The 17,256-nt window shown below is 41.8% G+C and overlaps 1 long non-coding RNA gene across 1 annotated transcript in view; it reads left to right on the plus strand.

Annotated features, from left to right (window-relative positions):
* Positions 1-4,701: 4,701 nt before the first annotated feature.
* The window catches only part of LOC150045604 (uncharacterized), a 41,652-nt gene continuing 29,097 nt past the window's right edge, over positions 4,702-17,256 (plus strand). The window contains exon 1 of the long non-coding RNA XR_016532864.1: positions 4,702-4,796. This is a non-coding gene — a long non-coding RNA (uncharacterized LOC150045604). The remainder of the gene's footprint in view (positions 4,797-17,256) is intronic.

The following is a 17,256-nucleotide window of genomic DNA, read 5'->3' on the forward strand; positions in this document are numbered from 1 at the left end:
GTCTAGGGTGAGTTCAGTGCATCTTGAACAGTGTTACCACTTGATTCTCTTGGGATTTTTTTCCTGTTCAGTTAGTTTTTGGAAATTTGTAAGATTATTTTTTGGGGGGGAGAAGAATAGGTTGTTTTTCCTCCTCCTCCTCCTCCTCCTCTTCTTCTTCTCCCTCCTCCTCCTCCTCCCCTTCCTCCTCCTCCTCCTCCTCCTCCTCCTCCTCCTCCTCCTCCTCCTTCTCCTTCTTCTCCTTCTTCTTGTTCTTCTGACACGATCTTGGCAAATAGCCCAGGGCTGGCTTCAAATGCATGATCTTCCTATCTCAGCCTCCTGCATGCTGGGATTGTAGGTGTGAATCATCATGCTAAGCTGTAGGAATTCTTTCAGACCAGATAGGTTTTCCTCCTCTTGTACTACAGCAAAGGTAAAATATCCCTGCATCAGAAATTTCTAGATACTCCAATTCTTAGTCCCTCTGAGGACAAACTATTCAGAGTTCTCTGAATTCCTGAGTACATAGAAATTCCCTTCCATGAACCAATTCTCCTAGCCCAAAATGTCTCCCCATTACTTGAAGTAATAACAGAATCTTTATTTCTTACAATTAAGAGAGATTCTAAGAAAACATCCTTGTGGATACTGTGGACCCTGAGCAGGTTAGAAATCCACAGAGAGAGAAGAAGAAGGACATAGAGAAAGAGGAGGAGAGAAGAGGAGGAGGAGGTAGAGGAAGAGGATGAGGAGGAAAGGAGGGAGAGGGGAAAGGAAAAGTAAGGGAAGGGACGTGGGAGTGCTTCACTAAACTCCATGCCCACAGCTAGTTGCGGACACCCAGTCAGATTCACCTGGCAATGCCAATTTCTGGATCCTGGCTCTGTGGAAGAAGAGCACATTTCTTCTACAAAGCCAGTAGAGGATTGCCCTTTACAAACGGCACCCCTGTTTGCTGAGCACGGTGTTTGGGTACTGGGTGATCTTTTTAACTATTGGTTTTTGGCTGTGGCTCAGGTTCTCCAGGTGAAAGCAGCTCCCTCGCTCGGCTGTCTGGAGTGCTCATGTCTTTGTGCGGTGATGCCAGGGCCCTTGGGCTCAGCTGGTTTATTGATCCAGCACTGCCTGAAGCCACGGTGTTTTGCTGGCCAGGAGAAGAGTCCAAGGCATCACACATTGCAAAGGCTGTGCTTTGCCTACTTATTCACAAATCAGAGGCTAGTGGTTTACAAACACTTTTGGTGCTTGTGGGTGTATTTTGACTCCATGTATAGAATTTCAAATGTTACCTGTGTATCAGCAGGATGTGTATCCTTGGGCATGCCTTGGAAGACATCCACAGGTATGTGCATATGAAAGGAAAGAGGAATTCAAAACAGATCTTGGCGGGGCACCGAAGTGGCTCATGCCTGTAATCCTAGCTGCTTAGGGTGCTGAAGTCTGAAGACCATAGTTTGAAGTCAGTCCAGGCAGAAAAGTGTGTATATTTCTTACGTCTATTTAACCAGCAAAAACCTGGAAGTGGAGCTATGGCTCAAGTGGAGAGTGATAAACTTGAGCAAAAACAAACCAACCCCCCCCCAAAAAAAACCCCAAAATAAACAAGAAAAGAAAAGAAAAACAAAAAACACAAAAGCAAAATCCTGGGACAGCCTTCAGATTCTGAATTCAAACCCCAAGATTGGCACAAACCCAAACAAAACCATTTTTTTTTTTTACTGTGATCACTATATCACTATATATACTATACATTTTTACCCATTTTAAGAGAAAACTTCAGGGATACTAATTACATTCACAATGTTGCAAATCCATAGATAATTAATTCCAATGTTTTGTTATTCCTAACAGAAGCGCTATATCTAATTCAAAAATTAAATGAAAAAAATGTTCCTGTTCTTCCATTCTCAGTCCTGATGTCTATTCTGCAATCTATCTCTATGAATTTACTTACCTGGGTATATCATATAAGTAAAATTATACAATATTTGATTTTTTTGCATTTGGCTGATTTCACTCGTCCATATGGCTATTTTTGGGGGGCCAAGTTTCTAAAGCTTTTGGAAATAATGACAAGATCAGATAATGCATGAAAAATGTGAATTGCAAACTATTTTACTCTATAGAAAACAGCGTGGTATCAGGAGCAAATAGATCTAGGTTCATAAGGAACCATGGCTGTGGGAATTTCTATACCCCAGGCCTGAGCACTGTGCCAAATCTTTCACATCTGTGTTGGTACCAAAGGGGAGAATATTTTGTTGGAGTGGAGAGAGGGTGGGTGGAATCTCATGCCAAGATGATCAATGAAGATATAGGGTCAGGACCACAATTCCAGACTCACCCTGACCCATGTTGTCCATTTCCTTCCTCACTGAGTCACCCAAGTCTTAGCCTACCACAAGACATGACTGGCACATATGTCCCTGAAAAGGCGCGCGCGCGCATGTCTGTGTGTGTGTGTGTGTGTGTGTGTGTGTGTGTGTGTGTGTGTATTATTTTATTTATTGCCAGTCCTGGGGCTTAAACTCAGGGCCTGAGCACTGTCCTTGGGCTTTATTCTCCAGGCTAGAGCTCTACCACTTGAACCACAGCACCACTTCTAGCTTTTTCTATGTATGTGGTACTGAGGAATCAAACTCTTGGTGCGTTTTCTCTCTCTCTCTCTCTCTCTCTCTCTCTCTCATATATATATGTACATATATATACATATATATATGTACATATATATATATGTATATATATAAATTGCCAGTAGAAATTCCTGCCTCTTATCTGCACACTGTCATTATTTCCTTCATGCTTTGTAATTCTTTCCTGATTTTTAAAAAAGGACTCTGAGTGTATTTCCAGGTTAACGCATACATGTGCAGCCATGTGAGTTATACCTAAAGAGATTAACCCATCTCTTGTTATTTGTATTGATTTTTCCATTGCCAACTAAAATTAGTTTCAAGGATACAGCCATTTGCAGGAAAACTCAAAACAGGACTGACAACAGTGGATCCGTTTCCAGGCTTTTCTGAGTAGCTGTCACTCTTAAAAGACAGCTTAGAATTCAGTTATGCAAGGCAATGTTAAAATGTCAGAATTGCATTAAAAATAAATGAGTGAAGATAGCAGTGATTTCAACAGAGTGAATATCAATGTATTTGTGAGAATGCCCCTAGAAATCTCAGAACCATGGATTGATCCATCTTTTCAGCCTCAGTGAAAGCACAGTGGGGAAGCCAAATCCCCAGTGGCTCATGCTGTTAACCCTAGCTACTGAGGGTGCTGCGATCAAAAGGTGATGGTTCAAAGCCAGCCCAGGCAGGAAAGTCTATGAGACTGATCTCCAGCCACAAGTGGAGCTGAGGTGCAAGTAATAAAGTGCCATCCTTGAGTGAAAGGGACAGCAAGCCCAGGCTCTGAGTTCAAGCCCCAATACACTCTCTCTCTCTCTCTCTCTCTCTCTCTCTCTCTCTCTCTCTCTCTCTCTCTCTCTCTCTCTCACACACACACACACACACACACACAGACAGACATGCACACACACATTATGACTATCATAGCAGTGACAATCATGAAGTTCTTAGAGGTAATCATGCCTATGAAGGAATTGTGCTTATTACAGCCATCGTGTAGGAAATGGGGGTAGGGGCGTGGGGGGAGAAAGAGAGAAGAGAGTGAGAGAGAAAATTCTTTTTTTCTGGTGCTAGTCCTTGGGCTTGAACTTAAGCCACAGCTTTACATCTGTCTCCCCACCCCCCCTCCTTTTGGTAGCTTTTTGATGATAACAGTCTCTCATTCTTTCCTGCCCAGGCTGGCATTGAACCATGACCTTTAGACCTCAGCTTCCTGACTAGCGAGGATTGTAGGCATGAGCCACTGGCACCTGTCTTGAGAGAGAAAATTTTAAGAGAGCTGCTCTATTCAGAACACTGGTGGCATGTCCCCTGCAGTGACACCAAACACGGTCTATTCTGTGACAGGGACACCAATTCATGACAATGCTATACCTTTGTTCATCAGCAAAGGTCATCCAACTTAAAATCTACTCTGGTCCTGGCCCGAAGTTTGGCCTAGTGGTAGAGTGCTTGCCTAGCATGCATGAAGACCTGAGTTTGATTCCTCAGTGCCACATACATAGAAAAAGCCGGAAATGGTGCTATGGCTTAAGTGGTAGAGCTCTAGCCTTGAGAAAGTCCAAGGATAGTGCTCAGACCCTGAGTTTAAGCCCCAGAACTGGCAAAATAAATAAATAAATAGCTAAATAAATAAATAAATATCTAGTCTGGTCCCTCTCCTGTCCTGTCTTGTCTCCTACTTTATTATTCTCCTTTGCATTAATCACACTTGCCATACATTTTTCTTATTGTATTTGTTGTCCATCTTCCCTGATAAAAGTGCAAAATTCACAGGGCACAGGGAGTTTGTATGCTGCTGTATGCCTGAGAGACTAGTACAGAGTGAATGAACAACTGTTTCCTAATTCCGCGAACCAGAAATCCACCCCTGATGCAGACTGCCTGAGGTCTTTGTCTTAGTCTTTGCCCCTGGTCCTCTATGGCTGGGGCTCATTTTAGCCTAGTCAGTGTTGCTCTCTCACCCCACCCAATGACAGGGTCCCTCCTCCTCTTCAGATCCCTCTGTGACTCGAGTCACAGTTCCCCCACTCCTGCCCCCAGGGAGCCTGGCCTCTGGGCTGTCACTAGGGCTTTCTAGATGCAGGCTGAGTACACCCTGTGCCCACAAATCCTTTTCTCTGTTGAAATGAGCTCATGGAGTCTTTCTCTCGTCTACTGTGAAGAGACATTTCATTCACCTCTCAGGTACTGTGTTCCAGGATGATAAGATCGCAGGGTCTTCACTGCTTTCCTAGCGAGTAGGTAATCCTGACAGTTGTCACTGCCACAGGGTGTCAGTGTTGAGACGTTGGTGTGGCCCTGGCCTGCTGTTCCCTGTGCAATTCTGGGGAGCTCACTGTCCATGAGCAAAGATACTTGGCTGGCAGGGTTAGGGTTGCCATGTGAGAGCTGGAGGAGGGAGGCTTAGCTCGGCGTGTGTGGGCCGGGCGCCCCATGTTACAGCTCTTTAGGTACCTGGTTTGTTAGCTCACACACACCCACAAAACTTACCAAAGGGTTAAGTTCCTAAGTGCTTTAACAATGCGACTCTGGACTGTATTCAAATGAACCAGCCTTTCCCTCCACCTTTGAGTTCGAATCCTTCTTTTTCCTTGATTTAAAGCTTGCTTCATTCAAGAAGAATGACTTTAGAGAGTAACCTGTCTTATTAGGCCAAGGTACTCATCTTATCCAATTGGATAGGAGTGCTTTTTCTGGTTCTACTACTCACTAGGATTACAAGCATGAGCCAGGAGCACCCAGCTTGATACGGGCACTTTTTACATTACCCTAGACGTCCCGTTCTGCCTGTGCTCTTTTTGTTATTGAATAAGTTAGAGGATAGGACAAAGTTTGCCTTTGGCCTAAAGGACCTGAGGAGATTACATTAACTCTGAGGCCAATGCCAGGGAATGACAAAGAAAGAGAAGGGAACTCATGTAGTCATTAACACTATAAATAATCATGATAATAATTTATTAGATCATTAACTGGCACTTTTAGATGCAAATATAGTAGGCAGACATGAAAGGCAAATAGGACAAGAAATCCAAGATGGAGAGAAGAAAAGCAGGTCAAAGCCCAAAGTCATATGTGGCACAGCTGGGATATAAACTTCGGTGTTTTGGGTCTCTGAGGCTTGGACTCTGTGCTTATTCAGCTCACTTTTACAGGGGAGTGTTTATTTGCTGGTGGGCCTTTCGTATTCCAGATAGAGGAAAGGAGCGGAGGGGAGCTTTCCCAAGGGGGTGATGCTATGGTCGCTGCTGGCAGCTCAGCCCTGCGCCTCCCATAAAGGCGAGAGTGATCTTGGAAAGAGGTGTTCTCTTTTGAAGTCTGATCAAAGCTCTGAGTTTAGGATTACTTAGCAAGGTGCCATTCTTCTTTTTCTGTTCTTCAAACTTTCAATAACACCAGCCCCCCCTCCCCCCCATAATTGGTGGGCATCGTAGTCATGAAATGAACTGAAGTAGAGAAGATTAAAAAGCTGCTACTTTGAAAAGCAGTGAGCCAGTCTCTGCTTTGGTGTTGCCTTCATCTTCTTACGTGATAATTCGGGAACTTTCTGACTTTCACCCTGTAGTAGCTTCCACAGGACTCAGAACAAGGCCCTCGGGTTCTTGCTAACCACTTTGAAGTCATTAAAATGCTTGGGTGAACGTCTAAGTTCCTGCCTGTTGAACAGAGAGGACCCTGGAGAGGGACTCAGGTAGGAAGTACGTGCAGGTCAGACACCAACATGAGACAGGCTTCACCTCAGAAGAACAATGACTGGCTTGCAATGCCTTCGAAGGGGCAGCAAGGTCTCAAATCCTCCTGTATGATGTCATCTTCTGTTCTGGATTCTCCTTTAATCGTTACAGGTAGGAGATACTTGATAATATGCTTGTGTTTTGATGTACCCCAGGGAGGTAGACAAATCTCCACGGTACTTGAACTAAACCAGATTTCTTATCCATTACAGTAGAATTCTTACTTCCCAAAAGAGTTTGATTTTGCTTTCTGAAAGGAAACTAGGACCAAAAAGGATGGCTGAAGTTCTTAATCCTGAAAGCTTCTTCCAGGAGGTTTTCTTCTAAAAAAAAAAATCACAGGGGGAAAACCAAGACGGGTGGGGGGTGTGGGGGGGGAGGGAAACGGGTACCAAGACATGTGAAAGGGTATCAATGTATGTGAATTAATGCACCTTCTATCTGGCAAATATCATGTAACCCTTTTACTAATTACAATAAAAAAATGGTAATAAAAAAAATCACAGCACGTTGACTGGGCCACAGATAGCATGCAGAGATCCTAACAGCCTCCATGTTGACTATGAGATTCCTATCCCTCTTTCTGACTTTACCAGTTCCTACCTTTGGGGATTATCACATTTTGAGGATAATGGTGTGGAGCAAAATCATTTTTCATTGGCTAAGTGGAATTTATTTGAAATGGGCAGTCCATTAATTCTCCCAGTAATGGATAGGTCAGGCTATTCATTTCTGACTGCCAGAGAATGTCTTGCTTTGGTGATAAACTAGGGACAATCAGATATTTATTGTCATTTCTCAAGAACTATTCTTCCAACTTGTCAATGAGCCAATATTAACTTCTTCATCTTGATTTGTACTGTAAGGAAGAGCAGAAACTTACGAGTCTGGTGATAGGAATTAGAATTGAAAGTGTCTGAATTCTCAAAATCACTTTCCATGGCATGCCCCAAGTAGACTAGATGGAACAAGGTAGTTCACTAAAACAAACCCGGACTGTCAGCCTCCCAACTTTTGGCGAAAATTCAAAGGACTGAAACATTTCAAAAGGCAATGGAGTCTACTCCAAAGTCATAAAAATCAATCCTTCCTCTACAGAATAAGAACATTAAGCATCTGCGATGCTTGCTGGAACTCTGGGTTGGGTATATAAGATTAAACCAGGGATCATAAACTCAATTGTCTTCAGGGCCAGTCTGGAGATATTAATTTTGGTGTGAGAGGCTGGAGGTGGGCTGGTGAATTCTTCCTTTCTCTAGAAGGTGCAGTTGCACTGCAGCTCTTTCAGGTTGTAGCCCTGGCCTTGTCAGAACTTTTATTATCTCTTCGGAAGCCATAAATCTTGCACTGTTGGCTTGGATTTTCCACAGGCTATTTTATCTTCAGGACAGTCTCTGCATCTCAAACACCTATTGCCAAGGGGACAATCAACAATCCAAACATTCTCTCAAGGTTAGCCAATGGAGAGGGCCTGGCTTAGTAGTCAATTGATTATTCCTGATGTCAGACACACTCTTTGAAAAGCAATTGGATACAATTGAAAAGCGATGAATAAATCTAAGTGTGTACACAATATGAAATCCAAGGAACCACTCATTGCTAATCCTTGATTAATATGTATAAGGGGTTATGTAATTTGGGGGCAGCTGCCAGGATCTAGACACAATTTCTTATCTAAATGTCACTGTAATTAATAATTACTCTAGGGAGGCAGAGACCTTGAACTTAACACAGACATGGAAGCAACATTGCTAAATCTCAGCCTTTGATTTTGCTACTTTTGGCTTCAAGGTCCTTTTCCATGATAAGAGACTGAAGTCTCTTTTGCTATTGATTGTAAGTCTCTTTTGTAAATAGGCCTGTTGACAAAATATTCTCACTGGCTTTTACAAACCCAGTTAAGTGCATTTGAATACATTTCTCAATTAATTTCAACCACAAGCTCCAAATTCCTAACTTAGAAAATCTTCACAAATCTTAACATCTTCATGCCCGAACATTGCAAGTTCTCTCAACCATTGTGGCCAATGCTTTATGGTTTTCAGGCTCCTGTTCTGGTTAGCATACAGTTCTTGTTCTTAATTAGTTTTAGTTTACATCTTCCTCTTCCTCCTCTGTATTCTCAATGCAGAGCTTACGCACACCAGTGTGTTAGTATTTAGCAGCCTATACAGTATGAATGTGTGTGTGTGTGTGTGTGTGTGTGTGTGTGTGTGTGTGTGTGTGTGAGAGAGAGAGAGAGAGAGAGAGAGAGAGAGAGAGAGAGAGAAAGAAAGAGAAAGAAAGAGGGTGTTTAGTTGTGCAATTGTTCAAAAAACAAGGACAGAACATTGTATTTCCAAACTCAGAACAAAGTACAGCTCTTAGTATGTGATAGGTGTGTAAAGAATAAAAAAATTCTCTAGTCTGATTTTTATCAAATTAATTTTTCTTCATAATTTAAAAACACATTAAAAAGCACTGCTTAATTTAGAAAAAAAAAACCCAAATTCTTCCGGAGACCAAAGATCTAAACTGCTCTGAACAAAGAATGCTGACATACTCATCAAGTGCTTTTCTCCACTTGATTTCCATATTACACACACACACACACACACACACACACACACACACACACACGCCATTCATATATCTCGCTCCATGTATACACACATACATTTCTTACATACTTCTGAATGGCTATGACAGTGACTTGGACAAAAATATGGAAGCCTACATTTATAGCTTTCACCTAAACTACTCAAACTTGGGCATGGGATCTAGGAGCAAAGCAAGAAATACTCCCTTATGCATGTTTCATTTCAGTGTGGTTCTTGTCCAGGGACTGTTATGGATGAGCAGAAGAGGCCTTAGCTATGGCAGATTAAGGCTATTATTGAAAATATTTAAGATGATCCCATTATAAGCACAGATAAAAGGTTCCTGCATACATGAAGATTGCTTCTGTTTGCTACAGGGCTATTAGACCATCTTAGATCAAACATCTTTACAAGCTTGGTTAAGAGATTCCTTAATTCATCACATGCAAAAAAAAAATCCTCTAACAGGAAAATTTGCACTATAGCTTTTAAGTTATTTAGCTCTGTGTGTTTAAAGAATGTAAATTTATGCTGTACACAGTACCCACTGAGATTCTATCAGTAGGTAAAAAATGTGTACCTTCAACATATAGCATAGGTTTATATTGCTAAGGACAGCTTTATTTAGTTATTTATTTATTTTAAACAGTGGCTTGATTTCTGCAATCCTCACATGGAACTGATTAGATTGTGTGTCTATTCTCAGGGTAATCTAGGTCCAGAACCCACATCTTGGCTTGCACTTGCTTGGTCCTTTTGACCAGAAGGCTGGGGTTATCACACTGAATACAAGTAGAAAGCTCTGAATCTGCAACTTACAATTTCAGGATCAGTGCCTTTGTCATACACAGTACTTTTATCATAGTCTCATCAGAAAAGATAACCAAGAAACAATGGTAGAAATGCTGTTTATTTTTTATTGTTTGTTTGATAAAAGAAGGCTTCAAAACGGATAGTTATATCTGGATTATGTATCCTCTCTTCTAAAGGACAGTCTTTTAGTGTGTTACTTTGATCTATCTATACAGTGTGTCATGGTCATGTGATAATAATTACATCCATTGCCTCAAACATTATTATTTCCTTGTTCTGGAACATTTCTTTTTAGCTATTTTGAAGTATGTAATAAACTACTGTTAAATGCATTAACCCTATAATACTGTAAAACATCGGATCTTGTGTCTTCTATCTGTGTGCTTTTAAAAGGCACACATCCTTTCCTCTAGGGGATATAGTTAGTGAAGCTCGAGCAGTTTTCATTACTGGAATGCTTCTTATGGTCTTATTGTTATTAATAATATTTTCAAAAGTCTATCCATAGGGATTATAATTTATCCTGTCCATCTAAGTGTCTAGCGATTCTGGATCCAATCTTCTCTTCCATCCTGCCAGCCCCTTCCCGCTGAGATTCATTTCACAATTTCTACTTCCTGTCTTCTCCCCACCCCTCCCCATACACCATTTTTTTCACACCATTTTTTTCCCCATCCATCTATTCACTGCCTACTAGCCACTGTCACCATTTTGTTTCAGCTTCTGCTATTCACTTTGTGAAGCCATCTGTTTGAAAGGTTTATTTCAAGGAGTTTCATTCCTGTGTGGGCTCTAGTTATCTAAGTCATGGCCATAATAAGCTTGTGTTTCCACATGTGTTTGCATGGGGGATCATATTTTGGGTCTTAAGATTCACACATGCTAACTTGGTTTTGTCATCAATACTGATTCTTCTCTATGCTTCTCTCCTTCCCAGCCTCTGAGAAACACTACTCTTTGGTTGTACATCATCAACTTATTTAGCTTCCTTCCACATGTAACTCAGAACACAAAGCATTTGTCTTCTAGAGTCTCGCAATGTGTCTTTACTATGCCAGCAGAGGGGCTGTTTAGCTGATGATTCTCAACCACTTGAGAAATCATTTATCATGCCAGAAAAGAAACAGATCCATCTTTCCCTGGACTGTTTCTCTACAAAATTGAAAGGTTCTGCCCAGAGCCTTTTTCTTTTTTTGGCATGTAGAGATGAAGTTTCTGGAAGGTCTAAGCTTCTGGAAGTTTGTTGGGTTTTTCTCCTATGTGGAGATGGCACAAAGTTGGGAAGAATTAAGTAGCATCTGGTGCGTGGCAGCCATGCTACGTCAGAGGGCCCTGAAGAGCTAAGGACAGACACGGGCTACTGGCACTAGTTTAGAGACTGGTCTGTCAAACAAGTTGGTAAAAAGATTGTCCTCTGAAGGCCTTACAGATAGGTAGTTCATAAGGAGCCTTGACAAAATATGGAAATCTGTAATTGTGTCCGTGAAAAGAAGCAAAACCTTCTGAATTCTACTACACTGAAGTCATTCCATTTAATTTAAATTCAAGCTATGCAAAGGCCACCTTTTCTCTCTAAGGCCTTTGCCTACAAAGATGAGCTCATAGGCTCAGAGTCTGTTATTGGAACATGTGTTCGGCATCTGTTGGTGATGCCCCCCCCCTGCCCCTTTATCTTAGCATGTCATTAATGGGATGAAGAAAGGGTTGTAACCAGCTAGGGTCACCATCATTATTCATTCTGTAGTGAGTCAGGTTCCATTTAATTTTAGGGTCAAGCCATTTCCTCTGATGAGGTAAATGAACTCTTTCTGGGTTTTCTTTCATATTATCTGGCAAGAGTTAAGTCACAGAAATTATAGTTGAAGTTTTAGGAGAAAAAAAGAAAAGCGCATCGTTGAGGAGTAATGTTTATTTCCAGAGGCATGGAGATCAGGGATGGGTGCTAAATGGAAGTTTTCTCATTGAAGCCAAACAAAGCAAAGACAGCTTTCTTCTCCCCGTGCCACATCTGCTTACTCAGAGGACATTTCTTTCCATTTCTGTTTGATTTGGGTTTATTTCACCTGGCCATGTGTCTTTACCTGGACTGCCCCTTTCTGAATCTGCTCAACTTATTTCAGACCCAGTATCTGCTATTTATTAAAACAATACATAAGGAATTCAGGTTATTCTCTTTGCCTAGAAGATTTCCTTTTTTGTGAAGAGAGATATAATCTTTCGGTAGTTATTCAAAGGGGTTTCAAATCAAGATGTCAATTTATGAGTAAAATGCCTCCTAATCAATGTTACCCTTCCATTGTCCTCCCCACCCCTGCCCACTCCACCCCTCTTCTCAAGTTGCCTGGTTCCATGTTCACACTTGTACACTGAAAATGATGACTGTATTTACCCAAGGGTTTATAGTCCTACCATCAGAACTGAGTTCAAATTCCAGTTCTTAACCTACCTCTTCTTAACCTTGTAGCAATATTTCTTTTTTCCATATATTTTTATTGTAATTAATAGAAGGGTTACATTATATTCACCAGATAGAAAGTACATTACTTCACATACATTGATACCCTTTCTCATGTCTTGGTCCCCATTTCCCTCCCCCCCACCCCACCCCTCATCTTCTTTTCCCCCCTTCCCTATCTTTTTTTTTATTGTAATTAGTAAAAGGGTTACATGATATTTGCCAGATAGAAGGTGCATTAATTCACATACATTGATACCCTTTCACATGTCTTGGCCCTATCTTATTTCAAATAACCAAATACACATATATACAATATATCAGATAACAAGGTAATATACTGTAACAATATGAGATAATCAAGAGACAGCAAATGAGATGAGAGATAACATGGTACACTAGGTCTTGTAGTAATATTTCTTATGTTTTGTTAGATTTTGTGTTTCTCCTATCACTCATTTCAATTAAATCAAATTAGGCATCCCAATCCTTAGAGTGGATCACATTTATCTCCTTACAAAGTTAGTTTTAAAAATAACCATTCTAAGCCTCTGAAACACATGGCTAACATGAATGTGTCCAATGATTGAATGAGTTGAGCCTATGGTGCTTAAGGAAGCACGTGGCAGGCAGGTTGTCAAGAACACTGATTTGAATGATGACCCACCTTTGTCTGATATTTTATTTATTTGCAAAGATTTAGCTGTTGCCACGCTGATGCCATCTATACCATCACCAGCTAATGCTGTCTGGTGCATTCCCCCCGGAAAACACGTACATAGGCTGATACAGGACACAGGGCTCAGGTTTGAGATTCTTGTGATCTGGGGTTGAGATTCTTGTGATCTGGAGTGGATTTCTGAGTACATCATGTCTAGCTGGATACTGAAGGAATCCTTTGGCTTTGAACCTTGGTTTTCTTTCTTTCTTTCTTTTTTTTTTTTGCCAGTCGTGGGACTTGAACTCTGGGCCTGGGTGGTGCCACTGAGCTCTTCAGCTCCAGGCTACCACCCTATCCCTGGAGCCACAGTGCCACTTCTGGTTTTCTGGTGGTTAACTGGAGATAAGAATCTCCCAGACTTTTTAGTGCCTGGGCTGGTTTTGAACCACGATCCTCAGCCAGCCTCCTGAATGGCTAGGATTACAGCTGTGTGCCAACGTACCCAGCTTGAACCTTGGTTTTCTTATCTATGACAAGAAACAAGATGTGCTCCCTGTACTGGTTTACCAACTAAATAAAGTATCTCTCACTGAGGGATCTGTGATAGGTCTTGTCCTAAATTCTTAGCATGTGTTCATGCCATTACATCACCCAACAACCCTCAGTGAAATCACTTATTATCTCTGCTGTGGTGCGGAAGCTCGGAGAGTCTGAGCTCCTGGCAATATGGAGTTAGGACTTGAAGTTCAGTGAGCCTGACACCAAAGCAGGTGCTGGTCACCCACCCAGGGGTTTGCGCTCTCTGTGTGGCTCTGTGAAGGGCTCACAGAGGGGTCCAGACTTGGCACTGCTGAACTGTTTCATGTGTCTGCTTCATTTCCCCAGTGCAACTGGGAATGTCTTCAGAGCAGATGGCAGGCTTTTGCTTTTGATCTTCCCCTCCTCCCCACATATCTCACCCAGCATTGAATTGTAATAGGCATTTCACAAGTTTCCTTTTGATTGAAATATGTCCTCTAGCTCTCTTTCCTCCTCAGGGTTTTTTTTCCCCCCTTTTCTCTTTTCTTTTGGTACTATACCATGGCTTGGATTCAGGGCCTTGGCTTTTTCAGTGAAGGCTGGTATGTTATGACTTGAGCCATAGTTCCACATTTTGGCTCTCTGCTCGTTAATTGGAGATAAGACTCTCATAGATTTTCTTGCTCTGGCTGGCTTTGAACATCCATCCTTAGATCTCAGTCTTCCAAATAGCTAGGTTTGCAGGAGTGAGCCACTGCACTGTGCCTGAGGGCATTCTTTTTTTTTTTTTGAGTGGGAAAAACATGTATATTTATAATTAGCCAGCTGGATGCAGTTTAGATGATTCCAATTTTGTTGGCAACATCTAGAGCATCATAGTCAGGAGCCAGTGGAACATATGCCTTCTTCTCTCCATCAGGCCTGATCAGGGTATTGACCTTAGCCACATCAATGTCATAGAGCCTCTTCACAGCCTGTTTGATTTGATGCTTGTTGGCTTTGACATCCCCAATGAACACAAGCGTGGTGTTGTCTTCTGTCTTCTTCATGGCTGACTCAGTGGTCAGGGGGAACTTGATAATCGCCTTGTGGTCAAGCTTGTTTCTCCTCGGGGCACTCTTGCGTGGATATTTGGGCTGTCTCCGGAGCTGCAGGGTCTTGGGCCGCTGGAAGGTGGGTGAAGTGTATGTCTTCTTCTTTTTGTGGCTGTGGATGTCTTTCAGCACTGCTTTCTTGGCAGGAGCTCCCTTCTTAGCTTTTGGTGCCATCTTGGTGAAAAGGGTTTCCCCTGAGGGCATTCTTAAGCCTTTCATGTTAGTACTTAGTAGTCATTTCTGAATTTAGTTGCCAAAAATAATGATAATATAACAGTGAAAACGACTTTGTAGCTAAAAGCTACCATGTGTGTACTTGGTAGCTGACTTATGTGTGACAGCTGACCATGCCCTGTGGTCATCTCCACTCTTCAATTCCCTTCTGATGCCATCAGATCCAGGGTCAGAAAAGTCTTGGGTGACACATGACCTGACCTGTCTGATTTAGGCCTTTCTATATGTCGTCCATCTTCATGGCTTATTTAGTTGTCTTCTGTTGCAGCCACCACGCTGTTTATGAGGACCGTGGTTGTGTGTGGAAAAAGAAGGAAGGCTTACTTTGGGCATTTTTGTTTACAAAGAATAGAACCATTAAACCCGCTTAACTGTGCTCTTAAAAAGCACATGTATGTGCTTGGAACGTGACTGAACTTGGAGATGAGAAAGGTGGCAAATGTCAGCAAGAGAAGATCTGTTATGATCCCAGAGAGAGAATTCAGATAGACAGAATGAAGGAGAGTTCACTTACCCATCATATTTTGTCTAAAGAGATGTGATTATTCCACAGATGGCACTGTTTTGAGTGTTGGCTGAGAAGGGTAGAGAGTTGGGTCTTATATTTCCACTACAGTGGTGATCAAATGACCCGAGCTTCTTAAGGACACATCGCAGACTTCTGTCTTTCTATAGATGCATGCTGCCACTGTTCTACTTGAGATTTAAATCACCACTGAGTGCAGGGCCCATTCTAGTAGAGGATTATCAAAAGTGACTGGACAACCTGTGGATTTGCAGAGCCATGTCTCCACCTGGTGGGAGGGACTAGAATGACAATAAGTTCACAGCGATGACTTGAGTAGATGAAATCAAATCATTTTAGTTCATTAGGGAAAGGGATTGTGAAGGCATATCACAACTACTGTCTTTATACCTCCTACAGTTGTGCAGTGACTCTGGGCTTCAGTGCCTCTGTGATTAAGTCTTCACAGCTTCTCCTCTCCTTCCGGGACAGGCCTAACTGGGTGATGGGATCCCTGCCACCGGTGAGGCTGAAGGGATCCATATATGAAAATCACAGCTACATACTTTTCTGCTTGGGTTTCAACCCCAAGATGATTGTGCTGTGACTGTTTTCGCTTTCCACCCAGCAATACTGTTTTCTCCCTTTGCTCTTTCTAGCAACCACTGTCTATTTCTAAAACATATGCTTATACACCTGCGTTGGAGCTGTCAATTTTAGACAAGGATATATCTATCTACCCACTAGCTGTGTAGTCTTTCACTCCTTGCTATCCAATGAGTTTTCAAATAAACTCATCAAATCATGATCATTTAAAAAAATCATTCACTTCAATCACCACCACCTCCAAGAGACATAGTATTCTGAAGCTATCTTTCGTTATGATGGTAAGTTGTTAATACATACTACTTTCTTCTTCATGAGAACTAGATTGTTTTCCTGTATGAACTATTATGGTCATTGAGTAACAAGTAACAGTACTGTGACATTTAGGCCTCTTTTCACATTTCAAAAAGTACTGCTATACTTTCTGGAATGTCATAAAAAAATGACAAAATTCTTCCATGCATATAGTTCCTTCATACACACAATTCATACATCAAAAAAACAGTATTGATTACATGTTAAATATTCATTGCAACGAATATCTATTAGCCTTTGTGGCTTTTATGAATCACCTTCTTCTAATCCTCGGTAAAAGCGGGATTAACAATTTATCAGGCTCTTGGTTTAGAAACAGAGAGGTGGTGGGGTGGGGGAGGGGAAGGAGAGATTTATCTCAGAATTACCAAGGTCTCCTTGGTAATTTCTAACCTGGGGTTAGAAATAGGCTGCATTCTCTTTTTACTCCACTAGTTATTTATGGTAACACCCAAAACAAATTAGTTGCTGTCAAAGGACACTTTCTTCTGGGTACAGGATAAGGAAAACCAAGATCAAGTCACAGGAGGCTTGCAAATTCCATCATTCCTGTCATTCATTCTTTTTAGGGTGTATTAACAGCAAAGAGGTTTCACTATGGTATTTCAAACATGCACATATAATGCTTTGTTCAAAATAATGCTCAGTGTTTCTTGGGCTGGTGGGCTGGGCTCCGAGGCGAGTGGGGAGGCTAAGAGGGTAGATGGCGAGAAACACAATCAACATGGTTTCTTTGCATGTATGAAAACAGAACAAGAAAACCGACTGGATTTGTTTTAAGATGGGTGATTGGAATGGAGCTAAGGTTGATTTGGGTACACGGTCTTCTGTTTGTTATCCTCATATGTATAAATGGTCTTCTGTGTTCTTCTGACTGGTATTTCGTTTGTGACTTACAGCAATTTCAAAAGGAAGACAGAGTCAGTGATTAAAAAAAAGTCAGGGGACCATACATGAAGAAGTTCCTTGCCTAAAACCACTGCCTTCATTTTGATGTGTGATTTCTGCAGGCCCCGAAGGAGAAGGAAATAATCACACCAGTAATTTCCTCTCCAATCACCACCATTCCTTTGTCCTCACAGGCTTTCTGTGGTGGGTACAAGGCAGGGGAGCAATGCAGAGGACTAGATGG

This window comes from Megascapheus bottae, chromosome 27 (genome assembly GCF_031878675.1).
Source record: "Megascapheus bottae isolate mThoBot1 chromosome 27, mThoBot2.hap1, whole genome shotgun sequence".
NCBI lineage: Eukaryota > Metazoa > Chordata > Mammalia > Rodentia > Geomyidae > Megascapheus > Megascapheus bottae.